General features: G+C 42.9%; 1 long non-coding RNA gene across 5 annotated transcripts; it reads left to right on the plus strand.

Moving 5' to 3' along the window:
• The first annotated feature begins 1,710 nt into the window (after positions 1 to 1,710).
• Positions 1,711 to 4,410, plus strand: LOC147979655 (uncharacterized). 5 transcript variants are annotated; one of them, XR_015618885.1, is made up of 5 exons: positions 1,714 to 2,165; positions 2,250 to 2,439; positions 2,591 to 2,741; positions 2,854 to 2,963; positions 3,613 to 4,410. It is a non-coding gene; the product is annotated as an uncharacterized LOC147979655 (long non-coding RNA). The 5 variants fall into 5 exon arrangements; XR_015618882.1 differs by having other exon boundaries at positions 1,719 to 2,165; positions 3,716 to 4,410; XR_015618884.1 differs by having other exon boundaries at positions 1,711 to 2,165; positions 2,591 to 2,963.
• The last annotated feature ends 989 nt before the right edge of the window (positions 4,411 to 5,399 follow it).

Below are 5,399 nucleotides of genomic sequence, written 5' to 3' on the forward strand. Positions count from 1 at the left end.
GGAGAAGGAGATTTTCGGGGGTTCTTTAAATAGGCATAGAGGGAGCTAGGAGAGTCCAAATGAGGTGCGGTTTTCGGCCACGCGATCGTGATCGAACGATCTAGATGATGGAGAAGGCTTAGGTGGGTTTTGGGCCAAGTTGGAGGGGTGTTGGGCTGCAACACACACGAGGCCTTTTCGGTCCCTCGGTTAACCGTTGGAGTATCAAACGAAGTCCAAATGATACGAAACTTGACAGGCGATCTACCGGTAGTAAACCAAGTCCGCTTGGAAAGTCTCGGTCCAATCCAGAAATGTTTAATCCCCACACACGAAAGAAAGGTAGAAATGACCACCGGAGGAGAACGAAGCGCCGGAATGCAAAACGAACAACGGGGAAAATGCTCGAATGCATGAGATGAACACGTATGCAAATGCAATGCACATGATGACATGATATGAGATGCATGACAACGACAACAACACACGGAGACAAAAAAACCGAACCCGAGAAAATAAAATAACTTAACGCCAGAAACGGCAAGAGTTGGAGTACAAATTGGGAAAGTTACATCCGGGGTGTTACAACACTCCACCACTACGAAAGGATCTCGTCCCGAGATCTAGGACTGAAAGAACGCCGGGTACAAATTGGGAAAGTTACATCCGGGGTGTTACATAAACGGACTCCAAAAAATCCGCAAAATATTTTCTGTTAGTTTTGGAATATATTAAAAATTAGGAAAATAATGAACAACCAGGAAGGCACCCGAGGAAGGCACAAGACACCAGGGCGCGCTTGTGCCCACCTTGGGGACCTTCCGGACTCCATTTTCTCCCGTTTGCTTGTTTCTCAAGATAAAAAATCTTTATATACCCCCCGAATGTATTAACCACCGTATCACGAAGAAATCTTCTGTTCTTCTTTCTTGCTGTTTTTCTGGCAGATCGGAAAATATGTCATCTCAAGATTCGAAAGAGGATTGCCCAGTTTCTTATCAGCCATTGGATAAAAATATCTTCAAGGACACCTATCCCTATTTATGGTTCACCGATAAGGAAGATGAAGATGAACCAGTCCCTCCTCGTTTCAAGTAGGAAAGCAAGGAGGCATTATGCAAGGGGATAATAAAGCTTGAGATGGAGAACGAGGAGTTGATGATAGATAATTTTACTCTCCGACGCAAGCGAGAGAAAAAGCATAAGCCTACTGCCTCATCACCACCACCACCACCATCTTCATCACCAAAGGAGACTTGAGCTCATGGTATGGAAACTCCACTTGGCTTGTGCCAAGCTTGGAGGAGGTGTCCCGGTATTGTATCACCACCACTATCTTTGCCTTTATCTATTTTAGTTCGATCCTTAGTTATCTTTTGATTTAGTTGAATAAAAGTTTAGTTTGATCCTTTTTTTTCGAGTGCTTGCTTAGTGATCTTTCGATGTAATTGTGTGCAAGATATATAATAAAGAGTAGTTTGGGTTTTGTTTCTTTACTTTCATGTTCCAATAAAAAAAAGAAATAAATGAAAAGGATCATATGATAATCTTATGGTAAGTAATGACACCACATAAGGAAAAGTATAAGTAGTAAAAATTATTGGAGAATACATTACTAGGAAATAGCTTATAGATAGATGCTTACTAGTAGCGCGCTATATTGACTCACGCTACTGCTAATTACTAGTAGCACGTTGTATTGTCCCCTCGCTATTAGTAAATATTATAGGTAGTACATGGCAAAAAACACGCTATTAGTAAATATCTTTCATGGATAGGGCGCATGTGGTAAAACCTGCGCTATTGCTAAGTGAAAAGCTATAACACAGGTGAGACACCCCACGCTAGTACTACCCCCATCCACTCCCACCCCACCGAACTGATCTCTTGTGAATCCCTCAAAAAAACCTCGCGAACCTCACCCCCACCCCTTGGTCGACCTCCTCTCCCCCACGATCTCCTCCCCGCCGCTACCACCCACGTCGGCCGGTTCCGACGAGCTCCGGCCGTGCGCAACACGCCCCCAAGCTCCGCCCCTCCCTCCCCCTCATCCAGATCCGTGCCTCAAGGCCTGCATCCTTGCCTGCGGCTAGGATTTCGGGCGCATCCCGCGTTCTTGCCGGAATCCACCACAATCAGCGATGGCGAGGCCAGAGCTCGCGGGATCCGTCACCAGTGTTGCCCAGGTAGGCCCTTCCCCTCCTTCCTTGCTCGGGCCTGCCCTCTTCTCCTCACCTCACCTTCTCCTCATATCCGTCCCTTTGCTGCAGGTCACCATGGCGCGGAGGCGGAAATGACGGCAAGAGGGCACCAACCTTTCCCTGCTCGTGGAGGAGGAGGGGCGCACCTAGCCGCCGGCCCTGCTCTGCTCGAGGAGGAGGAGCGGGAGGGGTCTGCTCCTAGGGCGACCAAGAGGTCCTGCACGAGCTCAATCATGGCCACGATGACCCACCACAGCAGGTAGCACCTCCATCTCCCTCCCCCTCTTCCCACTACTCACTACTGCTGCTAAGTTGAGGCCAAATGTCAATAAATATGCATCATGGGCCTAAGTCAGTTCATTGAATTTTGTCTTCAATCAACCTACCATTGAATTTTGTAATAATTGCAGCTTGTTGAATCTCGTGAGATGCTAAATTCACCAAATCCTCGAGCAAGTATATGGGAGAGAAGGATGCAGTAGCATTGAAGATTAGTATTTTTCCAATGAAAAACCATTATATGGCTGCTTCACACCATCTTGAGTTGTATCAGGATATTTGGTAACTGAAAAAAAAGAGAAATAAATATATTATCTGAATTTCCTTTAGCTAGTTTTATAAGCCCCTGCGTCCACATTTCTTGAACCCTCTATTATGTTTCAAATCTGCATAGGAAGCCCTAGCGGCTCTCGCAAAGGTGTGTAGTATGCGCTTTGTCCATGGAGTACGTTCTCGGACAGGATTGGTGGGAATAGATTACCCTACCGCCGCATGGCTTTCCAGGTGAGCATGACACTGCGTCTACCATTTACCTGTACATTTATTCTTGCTTTACTTATTATTTTGTCCTTACACATGATAGCTGAACCTGAACTGCAGTTTTGGCATACACGGTTTCATACAAATATATTCGGTGATCCAATTACAAAATGTAATGCATGGATTCTTTTGATTTGCTACTTTAAGTTACTTCAGAAGTGAGACAATCATACTTTAGAGAAAAGTATTGATCTAATAATCTGGAATTTGACTCCATTGAATTGGTCGCATAGAAGGTCACACACTTGCTGTTAGTATGAACGATCTCTCAACACTTAAACTTTTTTTCTGGTATTGTGTGCCAATTCATGATTTAGACGTGCAAAATGTCTGGCTTGCATATTTGTGCCTAGTATGAAAGTAGACCGCCTGGCATAAATAATAATTTTAGGAAAAACGACAATAGCCTAAAGTGGCACGAAAGTTCTGCCCTTCTACATATATGTAAGTGGGTAGGTGTTCTATTATCGGAAGTCTGTTGTATCAAATGATTATATTGAAATGGTTTGGCACTGCACTATGTTTGTCTCACTAGTAGTTGTAATAGGTGCTCATTCTTCCTGATGGTATAAAATGCTTACATAGTGTATTTATTTATCTGTGGCACTTGCAGACTTGTGAATCAATCAAGATGCATTTACAATCTTGACGTAAAAGTGTTCGTCAGATAAGTTTGTGTCTATCTTTGTTTCCTCACTTTGGTTCTATTATTCCAGTTAACTGAAAAGGATCCAAACAAGGCAGTTCCATTGTTCTGGGCCAGTGGTGAACGAATTGAGAGTGCATTGAAGGATATGGCTACTGTACTGAAACAAGCAAATTGGGCTGAAGAAGCCATCAAAGCGATAAGATCCTTCCGTCACCGGTTGTCGAAATGAAGCTACTTATAATTCATATATACTATGATGCTGCTCTATGCTTTTGTTTCTGCTATTGTTACTTAGTGATCTATAGGTTACTGTTATATTGTACTAATGCTCCAGGTTCTTTGTGAGTTCCTAGTAGTGGTCTTGGTTCATTATTAATTCTAGGATTTTTTGAGTTCCTAGTAGGGAACACATGGACATGAAGAAGCAGCGATGACGACGGCATTGACATCGACACGAGGCTGTGGCGGCGGCGATGATGACGGCATCGACACCGGGCTGCGGTGGCGACGACGACGACGACATCATCGTGGTGATGCGGGGACTACGGCGACGTCGTCACGATGCTGCTGCGGCGGCAACGACGATGACATCAACACCAACGGTCTTGTGGAGGCGCCGAAGACCTATACATGTGGCGTATACTGTATATATGTGTATTAATTATCTATATCAGATATGCATGACTAACTATATGCATAACATGTGCGTATTATGAAATGCATGTATGTGAGTACTATAAATGAAATAGGTATATTTTTATATTTTTTTAAAATCCTAATTTGTTACTAGTAGCGTGGGTGTATCATAGATGGGCTACTACTATTCCGTTAGTAGTAGCGCGGTTTGAAATAGTAGTAGCACGGGGCACCAATGCTACTGGTATGTCTGTTTATTAGTAGTGTGGGGTAAAACACACGCTACTGCTAAAAAATAGTTGTAGCGTCATAGCAGTAGCGTGAGAACCTACGCTACTGGCAGTCCAAAAACCAACGCTACCGCTAAGGTTTTTTATAGAAGTGTCGACAAACATAGCATTGGTCAATGATGCAATTCATGAAAGAATTAATAAGGGAAGAGAAGATTCACATGCAAACACACTATCTTGGACACCTTTTACGATTGTGAGTCCTCGTCAAAATATTATATGACAAAATTGTTGACGTTGGACAAGGAAGACAACGTAATGATTTATGCTTGTTCATATTCACATGGAAGTTATATTGTCATAGATCCTTTAACATGTGGTGCTTCCTCAATATCTTTGCTAGCCAAAAATTCTGCACTAAGTAGAGATACTACCTGTGCAACCAAAACCCTTAAACCCAAATCTTGTTTTGAGAGTCCACCATCCCTACCTATGGATTGAGTAAGATCCTTCAAGTAAGTTGTCATCGGTGCAATAAGGCAATAAAAATTGCTTCTAAATATGTTAGATCATTTCGTGTAAGAGAAAATTGAGCGTTGTACAAACTTGTGATGGCAAAGTAATAAAAACGACAGACTGCATAATAAAGGTTGCTATCATAAGGGGCAATATAACGTGATGTTCTTTTGCACTAAGAGATCGAGCATACAACCAAAAAGTGTATGGCAACCTATGCTTCCCACTACGAAGGGCCTATCTTTTACTTTTATGTATTTACTATGCAAGAGTCAAAGTATTTCTCTCTATTCCATTTTATTTTCTCTTTTTGTAAGCACCATGTGGTGAAGAAAGATCTAGGCATATATATCTAGTTGGATATGGGTG

The sequence above is a fragment of the Triticum urartu genome, chromosome 3A (assembly GCF_056163025.1).
Source record: "Triticum urartu cultivar PI428250 chromosome 3A, HENAU_Tu73, whole genome shotgun sequence".
Taxonomy (NCBI): domain Eukaryota; kingdom Viridiplantae; phylum Streptophyta; class Magnoliopsida; order Poales; family Poaceae; genus Triticum; species Triticum urartu.